The 20,578-nt window shown below is 44.6% G+C and overlaps 1 protein-coding gene across 1 annotated transcript in view; it reads left to right on the forward strand.

Moving 5' to 3' along the window:
• Positions 1-20,578, forward strand: part of THUMPD2 (THUMP domain 2 tRNA and snRNA guanosine methyltransferase) — a gene marked incomplete at its 3' end in the record, with an annotated part of 821,919 nt that overhangs the window by 451,813 nt on the left and 349,528 nt on the right. The gene's annotated exons all lie outside the window — the stretch shown is intronic.

The following is a 20,578-nucleotide window of genomic DNA, read 5'->3' on the forward strand; positions in this document are numbered from 1 at the left end:
AACCAAGATGTGCCAGTGTCTTTGTATAAGGTGCTTAATATTCTGGTGTTGAATAGAAATGGTAGTGATAAATGAGACAGAGGATATGTTATCACTCCTATCATTCAAGGGTTTCTCCCTCAATAGGGCCGCCCTATCCATCTTACTGACTTGGTTTAGGGTGGTCTGAAGAGATTCCTGATTGTATCCATTTTCCTGTCATGAAATCTGTCAGAATATTAGCCTGCGTTATAAACTCACCAAACTCTGTACAGTTATGTCTTAACCTTATGTATGGACTCTTAGGCACCGACCTAAGCCATGAGTCATGATGGCAACTGTCCCATGGGATGTATGCGTATCTATCGGTGGGTTTAAAAAAAGCGGAAGTAACAAAACTGTCACCCATAACGGAGATCTTTAAATCCAAGAAATTTTAGTTCCTCTCAACTTGCTTCATGAATTAGATGGATCCCCCTGTTGTAATCATTCAGAGAAGCTATAAACTCATCTATCTCAGGACCACTGCCATCCCACGGGAGGAGGTTATCATCTATATACCTAACCCACAGAGCCACCTGAGGTCTCTGTTGGGCATAGATAACATCCTCTTCCCACCTAGCCATGAAAAGATTTGCAAGGCTTAGGGCATATTTAGCCTCCATGGCAACTTCTTTTTCTTACTGAAAAAATTGGTTGTTAAACCAGAAATAGTTATGCATTGCTGCAAACTTGAGGAGCGCCATGATAAATGCCACCTGTCTACTTGGTAAGCCTGAATCGTGCTCCAAATAATGTCTTACAGCTGCCAGGCCCCAATCATGAGGTTTGACCGTATATAATGAAGTAACATCTGCTGTTACCAACCACATCCCCTATTTAGGTGTATGACTAGATAACAGGTTGATGACATGTCGAGTATACTTTACATGCAACGGTATCTTTGGAGATTAAAATCAATATATCTGCCTACCCAGGAAGTCACAGAGTCTATGCCACTGACTATGGGGCGGCCCGGGGGGCAGGTCAAACTCTTGTATTTTGGGCAGATAATACATAGTAGGGGTAAGCGGTGCTTTAGGTTCCAAAAATTGTCTCTTATTCAGAATGTTTTTTTTTTTAAACCCTTTGTGGTGAACTTTTTCCAGCTCTTTTATTTTTGATTACTGGAAGTATAGGTTTATGGTCCCTTACAATCCTATGCATCTCTGTCAAGTAATCACACCTGTCTAAAACCACAATCCCACCTAACAGCTGATCGAATTACCAATTTCTTATTATTATAAGGAATCCAAACCCTTCTCTAAATCCTCCTTCATTCTAACATTCCGGATTTTCATCTAGTCTAAATCCCTTAGGATCACCTCACAAAAAAACCTTCAAAGAAGGGGCGAGAGCCCCAGGGGGGTAAATTAAAGACGAATTAGAGAGACCCAGGTGTTTAAACTCAGAATGGGTCAACCTATTTTCTTTAATGGGGTTGGTGGTCAGATAACGTTTTATGAGTAAAGTGTAAAAGAAAATCCGCGCTTAGGATAGGAGAGGGGGGAGGTGGTAGGGAAAAAAATGAAATCCAATTGGCTGCAGCCCACTTCGGAATATAACCTGCTAGAGATTATACTAGATATGTGGAAAAAAAGGAGGAAGTGCTTGGCGCTGCCAATACGTGCGTGAAATGGTAAATGTGCTTCACTCAATGTTGGGAGATGATAAGTGTAAATATCACAAATGTTATGCACAAATACGAAATGCAGAGCAGTAGGTATATAAATAAATAAATAGGTGGTGTGTTCACAAATGTTCAAAAGGTAAAATACAATGATGTAGTATAAAACTAGTATTCTAAAAGCCAATATTAAGTGTATATAAGAGCTAAATTGTGACATAAAATTTCATAAATACACGGTAAATAAAAAGTAGTGCCCTTCAAGTGAGGGTGAGGTAGTGACGTTGAATAAATATATATATTATTAAAGTGCAATAAATAATTTATAAAATAAAAAGGCGAACCAATAAATGGTGATAGAAAGTATAATTCAAAAATTAGATATATGTTGATTAGAGTGACTTAAGTAGCCATAGAGTGACGTGCTCAAAGAAGTAGTCTCAATCCCAAAAAGAGGGAAGAGAGTGCCCAGTGGGGTCCCCCGAATCACAGTGGGGTGGACCAAAAAGGTGAAAAAAAGAAAAAACGGATACAAAAAATATGTGATACAAAAAATGTGACTAGGTGTCTGTTGCACAAGATATCTCCAAAGCAAAGGCGTGCTAGTGGAAGAAATGCGCAAGAGAATATAGTCCAAGAATGCACAAAAAATGCATCAACAGAGTCCTCAAAAGCGCATAAAGATTTAACAGTCCACAATTATGATGAGGTGCCAATATCACTAGTGCCACAGGGTGGATAATTCTAGAGTGCGAACTAAGGTGCTCCCCTGTTCGGTGGGTCCGGTGCTCCCCTTTCTAGTAAAATACAGAGCTTACCAGAAAGAACTACCCCCACAGGGGTAGAGCGCAGGTCGATATTATTAGGGATCGCTCCCAAGGAAGGGGAGTCCGGTCACCTGGTCCACTTCAAATGTTCCAATTCCCCGGGTCACAATTTCTTGGCGTATTGATAGGGATATCCCAACTTTAGTGCTCCAAAAAAGCCATCCCAGGACATGTATATAAAAAGATGCCTCCAAATAGTAAAATACCGCTAAACAATCTTTTATTGCATCAAAGATAAAAACAGGTACTCACATAAAAAACAGTAGTAACAATCGCTCATATGACTTAGCCAATCAGTACAACAAAAAAGCTTTTTTGTTGTACTGATTGGCTTGGAACGCAGCTCCAGTCGGGAGAACGCACGCCGTTCACCACCACACTAATGGATGTCCTGGGCACACTCAAGTCATAAACACCGGAGTCCTCTCGCATATAACTCGAAAAATACATAAGAGAAACCTCTCATGGTGCAGTATGCTTGTTAAGAGGAATTTATTGATCAATTCTATACATATTGCACTCACATTATTGCAGAGTAACAGCAGCGTTTGGAAGCGTGCATCTCGCAATGTTTGCAACCATAAAGATGGCCGCCACCGTCGTCCACTGCACATGCGCCCGTATATGTAGGGACACGACAAAGCGGATTGGCTGAATGTATTAACCGGAAACATGGGGCTATGCGCTCCATAAACCGGAAATACTCTTACAAAGTCCCGGCAGTAGCCTTAAGCCACCCAAAATGAATATACAGTGGGTACGGAAAGTATTCAGACCCCCTTAAATTTTTCACTCTTTGTTATATTGCAGCCATTTGCTAAAATCATTTAAGTTCATTCTTCTTCCTCATGAATGTACACATAGCACCCCATACTGACAGAAAAACACAGAATTGTTGACATTGTTGCAGATTTATTAAAAAAGAAAAACTGAAATATCACATGGTCCTAAGTATTCAGACCCTTTGCTCAGTATTCAGTAGAAGCCCCCTTTTGATCTAATACAGCCAGGAGTCTTTTTGGGAAAGATGCAACAAGTCTTTCACACCTGGATTTGGGGATCCTCTGCCATTCCTCCTTGCAGATCCTCTCCAGTTCTGTCAGGTTGGATGGTAAACGTTGGTGGACAGCCATTTTTAGGTCTCTCCAGAGATGCTCAATTGGGTTTAAGTCAGGGCTCTGGCTGGGCCATTCAAGAACAGTCACGGAGTTGTTGTAAAGCCACTCCTTCCTTATTTTAGCTGTGTGCTTAGGGTCATTGTCTTGTTGGAAGGTAAACCTTCGGCCCAGTCTGAGGTCCAGAGCACTCTGGAGAAGGTTTTTGTCCAGGATATCCCTGTACTTGGCCGCATTCATCTTTCCCTCGATTGCAACCAGTCGTCCTGTCCCTGCAGCTGAAAAACACCCCCACAGCATGATGCTGCCACCACCATGCTTCACTGTTGGGACTGTATTGGACAGGTGATGAGCAGTGCCTGGTTTTCTCCACACATACCGCTTAGAATTAAGGCCAAAAAGTTCTATTTTGGTCTCATCAGACCAGAGAATCTTATTTCTCACCATCTTGGAGTCCTTCAGGTGTTTTTTAGCAAACTCCATGCGGGCTTTCATGTGTCTTACACTGAGGAGAGGCTTCCGTCGGGCCACTCTGCCATAAAGCCCCGACTGGTGGAGGGCTGCAGTGATGGTTGACTTTCTACAACTTTCTCCCATCTCCTGACTGCATCTCTGGAGCTCAGCCACAGTGATCTTTGGGTTCTTCTTTACCTCTCTCACCAAGGCTCTTCTCCCCCGATAGCTCAGTTTGGCCAGACGGACAGCTCTAGGAAGGGTTCTGGTCGTCCCAAACGTCTTCCATTTGAGGATTATGGAGGCCACTGTGCTCTTAGGAACCTTAAGTGCAGCAGAAATCTTTTTGTAACCTTGGCCAGATCTGTGCCTTGCCACAATTCTGTCTCTGAGCTCTTCAGGCAGTTCCTTTGACCTCATGATTCTCATTTGCTCTGACATGCATTGTGATCTGGAAGGTCTTATATAGACATGTGTGTGGCTTTCCTAATCAAGTCCAATCAGTATAATCAAACACAGCTGGACTCAAATGAAGGTGTAGAACCATCTCAAGGATGATCAGAAGAAATGGAAAGCACCTGAGTTAAATATATGAGTGTCACAGCAAAGGGTCTGAATACTTAGGACCATGTGATATTTCAGTTTTTCTTTTTTAATAAATCTGCAACAATGTCAACAATTCTGTGTTTTTCTGTCAGTATGGGGTGCTATGTGTACATTCATGAGGAAGAAGAATGAACTTAAATGATTTTAGCAAATGGCTGCAATATAACAAAGAGTGAAAAATTTAAGGGGGTCTGAATACTTTCCGTACCCACTGTATATAGATATAATATGCCGGGAAAAAAAGGAAAATATAGATCTCCATTGACCAAGTATTCTTATAATAGAAAATCTATTTTGGCCATAATAAATGATGTAAGTCTATGATAGACACACATGTACAGCGTCGAGACGGCGCCATCTAGTGGTTAAATAAAACATCCTCATGCCAGCAATCCATAACACTGACACTGACAACAATACAATGATAATACACACTCAAAAAATAAACAAATACATAGAGCATAAAAAAATAAATGGATCCTTATATTACGGTGCTAGCAGACAAATAATTAAAAACATCATAAGAACTAACTCCTTATCATAAATAAGAAATAATCATCAATATTAAAAATTAGGAAAATGCCTCATGATAATAAAAAGAGATTATTGGATGGAGGAATGGGTTTGTCAAGCGTTATTTATAAACGCATTCAGGTCCCACTCTACGTTAAGTCCATGGGGTGCATAGGCCTTAACCTGGTATATCCAGGATGTTTCCAACCTGGAAACCCCCCCTCGTGAGGTTACGTCCCCGCCAGTTCCCCACATATCTGTCTATTCCTAGGAACAGCGTGCCCGCAGGATTCCTATTGTGATGAGTATCATAGTGGCGGGAAACACTATGTTTGGGGAACCCATTACAGATGTTGGTGATGTGCTCATTCAGGCGGACCTTAAGCATCCTAGTGGTCCGCCCAATGTATTCCAGACCACACGGGCACCTGATAAGATACACCACGTGTGTGGACGCACAGGTAATAAAGGCGTTGATTTTATGTACCTCCCTCGTACACCTAGCTTCAAACTGCTCGCACTTTTTCTTGCCTCCCGTGTTAACCTTACAGACGCTACAATGCCTGCAAGGAAAAAAACCCCACTTTGTCTTGAAAAAAAGATACCCTTTTGGGGGGGTTAATAACATTAGGGGCTATTTGTAACCTCAAGGGAGGTACACCTTTAAAAACCACCTGGGGTGTTTCCGGCAAGACCGGACCCAGAACCCCATCATTCTTTAGCACTGGCCAATGTTTTTTCAAAATCTGTTTAATGGAGAAATGCTGCGTGGAGAATGATGAAAAGAAAGCATGTGAAAAGGAGTCATCTGCCTGTTTGACTCTAGGTTGGAGCAACTCTTCCCTATCTTTTTGTTCTGCCCTCAATATGGCAGAATCAAGGTCTTTCTCGGCATAACCCTTCTCCAAAAATGTTTTCTTTAAGGAGGCCACTTCTATGACAAAGTCCTCCTTTTTGGAGCAGTTGCGCCTGAGCCTCAGGAATTGACTGACAGGAACGGATTTAAGCCAGGCTGGATAACTGGTATTGTCAATAAATCCGTTCGTGTCAGTCTCCTTGAAGTAGGTGGAGGTCATGATCTGACCCTCAATGATTTTAATATTTAGATCCAGAAAGTGGATAGCACTCTTGCTCCACTCGAAGGTCAACACAATCCCCCTATCATTTGTGTTCAATCTCTTCATAAATGTTTCAAGGGACGCAAAGTCACCATCCCATAGGAGGAGGATGTCATCGATGTACCGCCTCCAGAGAACTAACTCTGGCTGGGGAACCCCATCGATGACATCCTCCTCCCACTTGGCCATAAATAAATTGGCCATACTTGGCGCAAACTTAGCCCCCATAGCCACTCCCCGACTCTGACAGTAGTAGGTATTATCGAACCAGAAATAGTTCCGACTCATTGCAAAGTCGAGGAGTGACCTTAAGAACTCCCTCTTAAACCCCAGAGGTACACTCTGTCTCAAATAATGACCAACCGCCTCCATTCCATGTTCGTGTGAAATAATAGTATATAATGAGGAAACGTCAGCGGTAGCCAAGATGTAAGTCTCCTTCCAGCTGACGTTCAATTCATTCACCACTTGCATGGAATCACGCAAAAAGGAGGGGGTTTTAACCACCAAGGGCTGAAGAAATTTGTTAATATATTTACCCACCCGGGAGGTCACGGAATCAATCCCGCTGACAATAGGCCGCCCGGGTGGGTTGACAGGATTTTTATGTACCTTTGGCAAATAGTACATAACTGGGGTTCTCGGAGCCAAAGGGACCAAGAAATCTTTCTCTTTCTTCGTAAGGAGCTTACTCTCAAAGCCAGCCTCCACTAGAGCGCGTAGTTCTTTTTTATATTTATATTTAATAGTGGGATTACCTCTTAAGATTTCATAAGTCTCACGATCTGATAATAATCGGAGCATTTCGCTATTGTAGGCAGAACTGTCCAAAATGACAATTCCCCCGCCTTTGTCGGCGGGTCGCACAACAATGTCATCCCTTTCCATAAGGCTCTTGAGACCTCTAACAAATGTGGGATTCGTCTTAAAATGTCTAGGGGGCAGAGCATCAATATCCCTTGCAACTAAATCCCTAAAAACCATCAAGGACGGAGCCATAGCTCCGGGGGGGGTTGAAAGTTGAGGCGTTAGCCAAAGTGGTGGTTTTAACACCCATTACATAATCTGTCCTAGATTGAGCAGGGTTCGTAAGGAAATGGCGTTTAATGCTCATTTTCTGAACGAACTTCTGCAAATCGATAAAAGTATCGAATTTGCTCAAAGATTTAGAGGGTGCATATTTAAGGCCATGGTTCAAAACGTGTCTCTCGGCATTAGACATAGACGCTGAACTTAGATTGAAAAGGCCCACATCTTTCAAAATCGCCTCTTTTTTCTTTCGGACCCTTCTCCCCCCTCTGGACCCTCTTTTAGGTTTTTAACCTTTTGCCTTTCGGTGTTTCTTGAAAAAAAACATTATGTCGATTGTTATGTCCACCATATGCCTGGGTTCCAGAATATGGACTCCCGTAATCGTGATCATAATGAAACATTTATGACGAGATTGAACACAAATGATAGGGGGATTGTGTTGACCTTCGAGTGGAGCAAGAGTGCTATCCACTTTCTGGATCTAAATATTAAAATCATTGAGGGTCAGATCATGACCTCCACCTACTTCAAGGAGACTGACCGGAACGGATTTATTGACAATACCAGCTGTCATCATCCAGCCTGGCTTAAATCCGTTCCTGTCAGTCAATTCCTGAGGCTCAGGCGCAACTGCTCCAAAAAGGAGGACTTTGTCATAGAAGTGGCCTCCTTAAAGAAAAAATTTTTGGAGAAGGGTTATGCCGAGAAAGACCTTGATTCTGCCATATTGAGGGCAGAACAAAAAGATAGGGAAGAGTTGCTCCAAGAGTTGCTCTAGAGTCAAACAGGCAGATGACTCCTTTTCACAGGCTTTCTTTTCATCATTCTCCACGCAGCATTTCTCCATTAAACAGATTTTGAAAAAACATTGGCCAGTGCTAAAGAATGATGGGGTTCTGGGTCCGGTCTTGCCAGAAACACCCCAGGTGGTTTTTAGAGGTGTACCTCCCTTGAGGTTACAAATAGCCCCTAATGTTATTAGCCCCCCCAAAAGGGTATATCACGTACCTGGTGCTAGAGGCCAATGGAGAGAGAGGGCTTCCCTTGCGGCTAAGTTCCAGACCCCCCTGAGGATGAGAACAGGAGAGGTCAGGCCCAAAGTAGCACGGGTCGCCTGCTGGATTGTGTGCAGAAGATCCAGAGTACAGCTGGAGTGCTGGAGTGGAATCAGCAGACAGGTGGCGCCCGTGAGGTGTTTGCAGGACTTGGATAATGCTGAGACTGGAACGTGGTCGGATGGATAGCCAAGATCAGGAGCCAGGTGGATATCAGAGCAAGCGTGGTCAGGTGGATAGCCGAGATCAGGAGCCAGGTGGATATCAGAGCAAGCGTGGTCAGGTGGATAGCCGAGGTCAAACACAGGAAGCAATCAGGAGACAGGTCAAGGACAAGCCGGGTTGGTAACAGGAGACAGGAACTGGAATATCACAGGGATAACACACTGGAGGAGCTGAAGATCAACCAGCAACTAAAATCACTGGCAGGTTTCCTTAAATAGGCCCAGGTAAATTGCTGGTAGTGCTGCTGGGTCCTAAAGTCCTTCTCCTGCCAAAGTGCTGATAGCGCTGCTGGGTCCTAGAGCCCTTCTCCTGGTGTTTGTGCCCTGACAGTGCCCCCCCCTGACGGGCAGCCTCCGGATGCCTATTTGAGAAATTTTCTCTGGGTATTTGTCCTTAAACTCTTGGAGGAGTCTGGGGGCATGTACATTGGCTTCGGGTTCCCATGAGCTTTCTTCGGGTGGATACCCTTTCCATTTAATTAAGAATTGGGTTTGTCTCCCTCTCTTCCTGCAGTCCAGGATTGCTTCCACCTCGAATTCTGTGTCCTCACCAATCGTCACTGGCGGTGGAGGTGGCTCCACTCTCCCTGGAAATGGATCTGGAACAGTTGGTTTAAGCAAGGAGGTGTGAAAAACCGGATGGATCCTATATGAGTCAGGCAAAGATAGTTCGTAAGCCACTGGGTTAATTTCCCGTTTGATCTGAAAAGGCCCAATATACCTTGGCCCTAGCTTCCGTGAAGGGCAGGCCAATTTCAGGTTGGCAGTAGACAGCCACACTTTGTCCCCAACCTTGAAGGAAGGATTTCCCCTCCGTTTCCGATCAAAGTGTTTTTTGTAATCCACTTGGGCTTTCTGTATGGACTCCCGGAGGACCTGATAATTGTTTTGAATGAAAACAAGTCTGTCCTGCAAGGTAGGTACAGAAGTTTCAGGCATAATTTCAGGCAGGGCAGCAGGGTGGAATCCATAATTAGCCCAGAATGGGGACTGATTTGTAGCTGAATGGACAGAGTTATTATAGGCAAATTCCGCCAGCGGAAGCAGGGATGCCCAGTCATCTTGGGAAAAAGCTGAAAAGCAGCGGAGGTATTGCTCGAGGGTTTGGTTAGTACGCTCCGTTTGCCCATTACTTTGGGGATGGTAGGCAGATGATAAGCAGAGTTCCACTTCCAAGGCTTTACAAAGGGCTCTCCAAAACCTAGAGGTGAATTGCACCCCCCGATCCGAAACAATGTTCTTTGGTAGTCCATGAAGTCTTATGATCTCCTTGATAAACATGTGAGCGGTTTCCGCTGCAGAGGGAGTACCAATCATTGGTATGAAGTGGGCCATTTTTGATAATCGGTCTACCACAACAAGGATGGTCGTGAATCTTTCAGAGGGAGGAAGATCAACAATAAAATCCATAGAAATCATTTCCCAGGGGCGATTAGGGATAGGCAAGGGTCTTAATAACCCCCAGGCTTTGACTTTGTCACTTTTGCTACGTAGACATATGGTGCATGACTTGACGTAGGATCTACAGTCCCGACTGAGGTTAGGCCACCAAAAGGACCGCTGAATGAGCTCGTTAGTTTTACGGGCCCCAAAGTGCCCTGCAAGTCGGTGGTCGTGGAATGCCCTGAGAACCAGAGACCTAGCTTCTTGAGGTACAAAGATTTTGTCCTGGTGCCAAAGTAATCCACCCTGCCTCCTTAACGAGTCATGTTCGGATTCGGGGCACGATACAGAAGCTTGTTCAATGGATGCCTTTAGGTTAGGTTGAATCAGCAAAAAATTTTGGGCAGATAAGATAGTGCTTGGAGGAGCACATTCAGCAGATTCGGGGAACATCCTGGACAGGGCATCGGCTTTCCCATTTTTGGAACCTGGGCGGTATGTCAAGTGGAAATTAAATCTCGAAAAGAATAAGGCCCACCTGGCTTGTCGAGGTCTTAGGCGTTTTGCAGATCTTAAATATTCCAAATTTTTGTGATCTGTGAAGATCATAATTGGATGGTTAGCGCCCTCCAGGAGGTACCTCCATTCTTCGAGAGCGACTTTAATTGCCAGGAGTTCTCTGTCACCCACGTCATAGTTTCTTTCGGCCTGATTCAGCTTCCTGGAGCAATAGGCTACTGGGTGGAGCAGGGCCTTTGGGCCCTGACGCTGCGAGAGCACGGCTCCCGTAGCTACTTCGGATGCGTCCACCTCAAGGACAAAGGGAAGAGCTGGGTCAGGGTGTTGCAACACTGGAGCAGAGGTGAAGAGAGCCTTCAGTTTTTCGAAAGCCGCTTGAGAATCTTGGTTCCAGGAGAAGCGTGAGTGCAGGCGAGTGAGCTGGGTGATCGGGGCAATAATAGTTGAGAAATTCCGAATAAATTTCCTATAAAAATTAGCGAAGCCCACAAACCTCTGGACCCCTTTCTTGTCAGAAGGTGCAGGCCACTCCAAGATTGCTGATACCTTCTGAGGATCCATGGAAATCCCTTTCGTGGAGATTATGAGTCCTAAGAACTGGATAGATTGTTTCTCGAACTCACACTTTTCTGCTTTAGCATATAAGCCATGGGTTCTTAAGGTCTTTAACACTTTTCTGACGTGCTCTCGATGGAGTTCAAGCGAGGCTGAGAAAATTAGTATGTCGTCCAGATAGACGATTAAGAACAGGTCAAGGTATTCTCTGAAAATATCATTCACAAAATGTTGGAATGTGGCGGGGGCATTACATAGCCCGAAGGGCATCACAAGGTACTCAAAGTGACCAAAGCGTGTTCGGAAGGCGGTCTTCCACTCATCACCTTCCCTAATACGAACCAGGTTATAGGCCCCCCGCAAGTCCAACTTCGTGAAAACCTGGGCTGTTCGGAATCTTTGGAATAACTCAGGGACGAGAGGGAGTGGGTATCTGTTCTTGATAGTAATTTTATTAAGGTCCCTATAGTCAATGCATGGTCTGAGAGAACGATCCTTCTTCTCGACGAAGAAAATGCCAGCTCCAGCAGGTGACGATGAAGGGCGGATGAATCCTTTGGCAAGGTTTTCATCTATATATTGTCGGAGGGCCTCCAGCTCCACTTCGGATAACGGAAAGATGCGCCCAAAGGGGACTTCTGCTCCAGGTAGCAACTCAATTGGGCAGTCGTAGGACCGATGTGGGGGCAAGGCATCGGCACCTTTTTTGTCAAACACATCAAGGAAGTCAAGGTAGGCTGAAGGAACAGCATGACAGGGATCCGGTGTAGGTTGAACGGAGAGACACACTGAAGAGTTGACAGGCGTGGGGACGCCACAGTGTTGCTGACAATAGGAAGATGAGAAGATGATTTCTCCCTTGGGCCAGTCAATTTGCGGGTTGTGGGCCCGTAGCCAGGGTATCCCTAGGATGGCTGGGAAAATAGGAGACCTGATGACATCAAAGCGGAGGAATTCCCGATGGCCTGCTTCTGTTGTGGCAAGGACAGGGATAGTCTCCTGAGTGACTGGTCCAGAGCTAGGAGCAGTGCCATCTGCTAAATGTACATCAAGTCTTTGTTCCTTCAGTTTCAGGGGTATGCTCAAGTTCTTGGCTAGGTTGATATCCAGGAAGCAACTACAGGCTCCAGAGTCAATGATCGCCTGCAGCTTTACTTCCTTTCCATCCACCTGCAGAGAGATGGGGAGAATTAAATGAGTGGATATAGTCCCAGACAACTGAAGGTAAGAGGGGCGTGGAAGGCTGGACTTCCTTGGGCGAACAGGACAACTGCGAAGGAAGTGGCCCGAAGTCCCACAGTAGAGACACAAGTTATCCTGTCGTCTGCGTGCTCTCTCTTCAGGGGTTAAAGCAGGGCGGAGTAGGCCAGTTTGCATGGGTTCCCCATCGGACATATTCATAGACTGGGGAATAGAGGCTGGGAGTGTTGGTCCTGGGACCTTTGGCATTATCCATGTGGGTCGAAGGGTCTGAGTGCGTTCGGACCTTCGCTCCCGCAGCCGTCGGTCTAGTTGGATAGAGACTTGGATGAGACTTTCTAGTGAGGCGGGAGCCTCAATCCTAGCCAACTCGTCCTTGAGAGACTCAGATAAGCCTTGCCGGAACTGGTATTTTAGGGCGGCATCATTCCACCCAGTATCAGCTGACCACTTGCGAAATTTCACAATGTAATCCTCCACAGGTCGTCTGCCTTGTACAAGAGCATGAAGGGCCGACTCTGCGGTGGCCGTCCGTTGTGGATCATCATATAAGGTAGCCATAGCTTCAAAGAAGGTGAAAACTGAATCCAGGACTGAGTTCTTTTGCTCAATGAGATTATGAGCCCAGGACTGTGGCTCATCAGATAAGAGTGAAATGATGAAACCCACCTTGACAGTCTCAAGAGAAAAAGTCCTTGGTTGCAGGGCAAAGTAAAGGTCACAAGCATTTTTGAAAGCTCTGAATTTCCGTCGGTCACCTGAAAAGCGATCGGGAGTGGGAACTCTGGGCTCCGGAGGGGGTAAACCCATAGCAGGTGCGGCTGTAGCAGAACAACTGAGAGGGTGAAGGCGTCCTTCCAGCTGAAAGTAGCCATCTTGTAAGCTCTGGACTGTTTGTGTAAGAACTGTAATCTGCTGACATAGGGCCTCTAATGCGGAAGCACCTCTCTCGGCCTCAGACATCTTGGCTGGTTGATACTATCACGTACCTGGTGCTAGAGGCCAATGGAGAGAGAGGGCTTCCCTTGCGGCTAAGTTCCAGACCCCCCTGAGGATGAGAACAGGAGAGGTCAGGCCCAAAGTAGCACGGGTCGCCTGCTGGATTGTGTGCAGAAGATCCAGAGTACAGCTGGAGTGCTGGAGTGGAATCAGCAGACAGGTGGCGCCCGTGAGGTGTTTGCAGGACTTGGATAATGCTGAGACTGGAACGTGGTCGGATGGATAGCCAAGATCAGGAGCCAGGTGGATATCAGAGCAAGCGTGGTCAGGTGGATAGCCGAGATCAGGAGCCAGGTGGATATCAGAGCAAGCGTGGTCAGGTGGATAGCCGAGGTCAAACACAGGAAGCAATCAGGAGACAGGTCAAGGACAAGCCGGGTTGGTAACAGGAGACAGGAACTGGAATATCACAGGGATAACACACTGGAGGAGCTGAAGATCAACCAGCAACTAAAATCACTGGCAGGTTTCCTTAAATAGGCCCAGGTAAATTGCTGGTAGTGCTGCTGGGTCCTAAAGTCCTTCTCCTGCCAAAGTGCTGATAGCGCTGCTGGGTCCTAGAGCCCTTCTCCTGGTGTTTGTGCCCTGACAGGGTATCTTTTTTTTAAGACAAAGTGGGGTTTTTTCCTTGCAGGCATTGTAGCGTCTGTAAGGTTAACACGGGAGGCAAGAAAAAGTGCGAGCAGTTTGAAGCTAGGTGTACGAGGGAGGTACATAAAATCAACAGCTTTATTACCTCTGCGTCCACACACGTGGTGTATCTTATCAGGTGCCCATGTGGTCTGGAATACATTGGGCGGACCACTAGGATGCTTAAGGTCCGCCTGAATGAGCACATCACCAACATCTGTAATGGGTTCCCCAAACATAGTGTTTCCCGCCACTATGATACTCATCACAATAGGAATCCTGCGGGCACGCTGTTCCTAGGAATAGACAGATATGTGGGGAACTGGCGGGGACGTAACCTCACGAGGGGGGTTTCCAGGTTGGAAACATCCTGGATATACCGGGTTAAGGCCTATGCACCCCATGGACTTAACGTAGAGTGGGACCTGAATGCGTTTATAAATAACGCTTGACAAACCCATTCCTCCATCCAATAATCTCTTTTTATTATCATGAGGCATTTTCCTAATTTTTAATATTGATGATTATTTCTTATTTATTTATGATAAGGAGTTAGTTCTTATGATGTTTTTAATTATTTGTCTGCTAGCACCGTAATATAAGGATCCATTTATTTTTTATGCTCTATGTATTTGTTTATTTTTTGAGTGTGTTTTATCATTGTATTGTTGTCAGTGGCAGTGTTATGGATTGCTGGCATGAGGATGTTTTATTTAACCACTAGATGGCGCCGTCTCGACGCTGTACATGTGTGTCTATCATAGACTTGCATCATTTATTATGGCCAAAATAGATTTTCTATTATAAGAATACTTGGTCAATGGAGATCTATATTTTCCTTTTTTTCCCGGCATATTATATCTATATATATATATCCATTTTGGGTGGCTTAAGGCTACTGCCGGGACTTTGTAAGAGTATTTCCAGTTTATGGAGCGCATAGCCCCATGCTTCCGGTTAATACATTCAGCCAATCCGCTTTGTCGTGTCCCTACATATACTGCGTCCCTCCGCCGTGTGGCCACGCCCCTGACGACGTCATTCTGTGTGACGAAACGTACGTCGGGCGTTCCCATTGGCGGAGGCGGGCGCATGTGCAGTGGACGACGACGGCGGCCATCTTTATGGTTGGAAACATTCCGAGATGCACGCTTCCAAACGCTGCTGTTACTCTGCAATAATGTGAGTGCAATATGTATAGAATTGATCAATAAATTCCTCTTAACAAGCATACTGCACCATGAGAGGTTTCTCTTATGTATTTTTCGAGTTATATGCGAGAGGACTCCGGTGTTTATGACTTGAGTGTGCCCAGGACATCCATCAGGATCGATCCTATGTCTTTGAGGTCCATACCATTTGATTGCTCAGTATATGGTGATATCTGGTAAGGGTATTTATAATACCTATCTTGGTGGTGGTCTGTGTCACGTGGCCTTTGAAGGAAGGAAGGATTGCTCACACAATTTTCCAATTTGCACGTGGTTCTCCAACACTTGGATTGATCTTAAAAAGACTGTTCCTTTTTTAATTCTAAGGACTTTTTAACCTAAGTTTAAGCGCTACAAATATATGTATGATCCCTAATAATATCGACCTGCGCTCTACCCCTGTGGGGGTAGTTCTTTCTGGTAAGCTCGGTATTTTACTAGAAAGGGGAGCACCGGACCCACCGAACAGGGGAGCACCTTAGTTCTCACTCTAGAATTATCCACCCTGTGGCACTAGTGATATTGGCACCTCATTATAATTGTGGACTGTTAAATCTGTATGCGCTTTTGAGGACTCTGTTGATGCATTTTTTGTGCATTCTTGGACTATATTCTCTTGCGCATTTCTTCCACTAGCACGCCTTTGCTTTGGAGATATCTTGTGCAGCAGACACCTAGTCACATTTTTTGTATCACATATATTTTTTGTATCCGTTTTTTCTTTTTTTCACCTTTTTGGTCCACCCCACTGTGATTCGGGGGACCCCACTGGGCACTCTCTTCCCTCTTTTTGGGATTGAGACTACTTATTTGAGCACGTCACTCTATGGCCACTTAAGTCACTCTAATCAACCTATATCTAATTTTTGAATTATACTTTCTATCACCATTTATTGGTTCGCCTTTTTATTTTATAAATTATTTACTGCACTTTAATAATATATTTTTTCAACGTCACTACCTCACCCTCACTTGAAGGGCACTACTTTTTATTTACCGTGTATTTATGAAATTTTATGTCACAATTTAGCTCTTATATACACTTAATATTGGCTTTTAGAATACTAGTTTTATACTACATCATTGTATTTTACCTTTTGAACATTTGTGAACTAACACACCACCTATTTATTTATTTATATACCTACTGCTCTGCATTTCGTATTTGTGCATAACATTTGTGATATTTACACTTATCATCTCCCAACATTGAGTGAAGCACATTTTACCATTTCACGCACGTATTGGCAGTGCCAAGCACTTCCTCCTTTTTTTCCAGATAACGTTTTATATTGAGTTTACGCATATTTATGTACATCCATGTAAGTCTGAAACTTGTTCAGTCTTCTAGGTGGTGAAAACTTCAGACCCCTATCCAAAACCATCTTTTCAGAATCCGTCAACACCTTATGACTTAGATTGTAGATACCTTTTCCCTTTACATCCTTTTTCTTTTTTGATTGTATCCGCTTCCCCCTCTAGTTGCGCTCTATGTTTGACCGGTCTTTTTATACCTTGATTGGGTCTGGGAAACCCCCACATTTGGTATGCCTGGTTGTTGGGACCAGGTTCGTTATGTTGATTAGCTACATTCCTTTCATTGTTACTATTATGTCCATATTGTCCATAATTGTTCATGGGATATCTTATATCTTAATTTGAAGAAACTATTATGGGTAGTAACATTGTATTTGTACTCAAGTTCGTTGTTTCCTTCTACATCCTGGTAAGAAGCACCATATTGTTTCTGACCATAGGTTGGGGTAAAGCCATATCCGTGATTGGCATATTGGCCTTGACCATAATTGGGGGGGCTTGCCGCAAATTGGAATAATGACCTTGTCCATAAGGTGGGGGTTGGGGGGGCTGTCCTTAAATGTTATACCGAGATCCTCTTCTACCCCCCGCCTTGTGCTCCATAGGGGCATGTCTAGGAGGGATGTCTGCCTTTCCTCTGGGGTTTAAAAGAGTTTTGCAGCCCTCTTAATGGAGATCTTAACGTGTCAACCTAAGCAGGGTAATCGCGTACCTCGGATACATCACCCAATCCTTGGTCAATCCGTGATCGCATCCATCCTGGAATTCTCATTACTTTGTTGTTGTTCAGCCAATTTTTTCTGGCATTCTTCTGCCATTTATAATCACCTTGTAGGGGTCAGTGAAACGTGTACTTCTTTGGTTGGAGACCCTGTAATCAAATATAAAAAAGAGCTGGGAAAAATCACCACAAAGGGTTTCAAACAGAACATCCTGAATAAGAAAGAGAGACAATTTTTGGTACCTAAAGCACCGCGTACCCCTATTATGTATTATCTGCTCAAAATACAAAGGAGTTTGACTTTCTCCCATGGCAGCCCCATAGTCAGTGTCATAGACTCTGTGGCGTCCTGGGTAGGCAGGTATATTGATTTATATCTCCAACCTTTAATGCAGAAGATCCTGTAATATGTAAAGGATACTCTGCATGTCCTCAACCTTTTATCTAGGCATACGACCAGATTGTAAGATATTACTTGGAGCATGATTCAGGCTTATCCAGTGGACAGGTGGCCTTTGTCATATAGCTCCTCGAGTTTGCGACAACGCATAACTAATTCTGGTTTGACAGCCAATTTTTTCGCCAGGATAGAGGAGTAACTATGGGGGCTAAAATTGCCCCTAGCCTTGAGAATCTTTTCATGGCTAGATGGAAGGAGGATATCATCTATGCCCAAATGGGACCTCAGTTGGGTCTGTGGGTTAGGTATATAGATGACATCCTTCTTTGGGATGACAGTAGTCCTGAGTAAAAGGAGTTTGTAGCTGAATGATAACGGGGGGATCCTTCTAAAACATGAAACAAGTCGAGAGGAAATCAACTTTTTGGATTTAAAGATCTCTGTTAAGGGTGACGGTTTTGTTACTTCCACTTTTTACAAACCCACCGATAGAAACCCATACATCGCATTGGACAGTTGTCATAATGACTCATGGCTTAGGTCGGTGCCTAATAGTCAATAAATGAGGTTAGGATGTAATTGTACAGAGTTTGGTGAGTTTAAAATGCAGGCCAATGTTCTGACTGACAGATTTGTGGAAAAGGGATAGAATCGGGAATCCCTTCAGACCCCCTAAACCAAGTCAGTGAGATGGATAGGGCGGCCCTATTGAGGAAGAAACCTTTGAATGATGGGAGTGATAACATATCCTCTGTCACATTTATCACTACCTTTTCAATTCAACACCAGAATATTAGGCACCATATACAAAGACACTGGAACATCTTGGGTAATGATCGAGTGTTAAAAACGTTTTTACCTGACAAACCACACGTGATCTTTAGGGATGCATCCTCTCTCAGGGATAAAATTGCGCCAAATGTATTTAATCCCCATTTAGGAAACCACGTTTTTTTCAAAACCTCACAGGTTATTATCATTGTCGAAAATGCGCTTTATAAAAGGGTGTAAGGACAGGAGTACAAATGGTTTTGAGATAAGGCACATGTTTCACTACAGAAGTGGTGTATCTGCTGCTGTGCCCATGTGGGCTGCAACATGTGGGCAGGACCAAGCAAGCCCTGCTGGTTTGGCTGAATGAACACATCGACAATATCAGAAAGGGTTTCAAACATCACTCTGTGTCGAAACACTATGTTGCTGTCCACAATAGGAATCCCTCCAATACCATACTTTTGGGCATAGATAAGGATAGCCCACATTGGAGAGGAAACTCTCTAGTTAGAGAGATTTCCAAGCTAGAGATGTCTTGGATAGATATGGTTAAATCATATTTCCCTTATGGCCTTAATGTAGATGTGAACGCATTTATTGACAATTCTTAAGTTGGAGGGAGGATATAATTGTTGGTACAATGTGCTCTGTAAACTTGATCTGGGTCTTGGTTATCGGTCTGCAGTTCACAGGTCTGGGTACAATATATTGCATTCTAATTTTAAATGATTGGGAACTGGTGGTACTTTTTATTTCATTTTTCTATTTTATTTTTGTCTATTGGATTTACCACATTTCAACTATTTCCCCCTTATTTATTACTGTTGTTTGATTGTTATTAGGGATTAGTGAGGTAGAGGAGTTTTAACACCATTCAGCTAAGTTTCCTGGGATGGAACCTTTACTATTATGTTATATTCTATTTGTGGGTAAACTTTTATTAATGGATGCTTATGTTTGCATTGCTCCCTGTATAAAGTAAGATACAAAAACAATTTTGGCATGTAGTTGGCGATATTTCCACTAGGAGCCACTTGTGACCATCTTTGGACGTGACCCCATATAGGAAAAATTACATTTCTCTTTCGTACATTGACAGATACAGCTCTTCATCTTCATGACCATAGGGCTGTGCTGCCCCATACAGGAGTAGAACACTAGGCAGAGAAAAGTTTGAGCATGCCTATGGGGCAGTCCCTGGGGGTATACTCCCACTTCCTGCTATAGGTATTCCGTTTTTTTTCTGCCTAGTCAGCAGTAAGGACCTAGTTCCTTGCTGGGATCTTTGGCCCAATCTATTTTTTTTTAAATATAATTTTTTCCTCCTTTTTTTATTTTGTTCCTTTGAGACTCTACTATCAACTGCCAGACAGGGTGACGAACTGGATAATTTAGATCCTTAGGGTCCCCCCACTCCGTGTAGCGAGCACGTGCAGACCGCAGCTCCTCACTAGGTCAGCCGTGACATAGCCCCACTAGACGGGGGATGGCCTCCGAGTTAAAGGTTTTTTGCGGGGGCGCATACGAACTAGCTTCAGTCTGAGTCAAAGCGTTTCCCCCTGGCCGACAGCAACCACATTACAATGGAGCGGTGCCCACCCTGTTCCTGGTGTGGTAAGTAGCTGTCCCCCCTCTACCCCCTGGTGGGTTTTGAGTCGGACGTAGGCCCCTCCCTGGGATGGTCGGACCGCGGATTCCCCACCTTCCTAAAAGGGTCTCCTCTCCCCCCCCAGCTCGGTGGTCTCTGCAGCCTGTGGCCTCAATCTGCGATGGGGGTAGGGAGGGAGCGTGCCGCCCACTCCTAAAACTATTGCTCCTTTATCGGGGTGGGACTGGTGGGAGCACCTGTCCGGGCCCCACTCCTTGTTGGGATAATTTTTTCTGCTCTGTGGGACCCCCGGGAGCCAAGTGGCGCTATGCTGCCATTTTCTTAAAGCCTGGTTTGCTACAGATCGGTGGCCATATTTGTGTAGCCTTGGCGGCCATTTTCCTATAGTTTCCCATTGAAAATAGCAGTGGCCATGTTTTTAGAGCTCAGATTGGGGATGATTCGGCGGTGGGAAGTCCTTGGCCTCTAGTGCTAAATGCCAGTCATACCTTTTACTGATCGCCGTATGCTGTGCAGAAGCTTACTGTGAGCTGTCTGGTGGTGGTGAGTGCCTGGGTCTCCCTCTCCCTGCTATACAGTGGTAGTGCTGTGCTGGGCCATGTGGTGCGGACAGCGCGGTGGGGTGTCCCTTACAGTGTGTTTTTACACTTGTGGTGCAGATTCCTTCTCCAT

This window comes from Pelophylax lessonae, assembly GCF_965119305.1.
Source record: "Pelophylax lessonae genome assembly, chromosome: 3".
Lineage (NCBI taxonomy): Eukaryota > Metazoa > Chordata > Amphibia > Anura > Ranidae > Pelophylax > Pelophylax lessonae.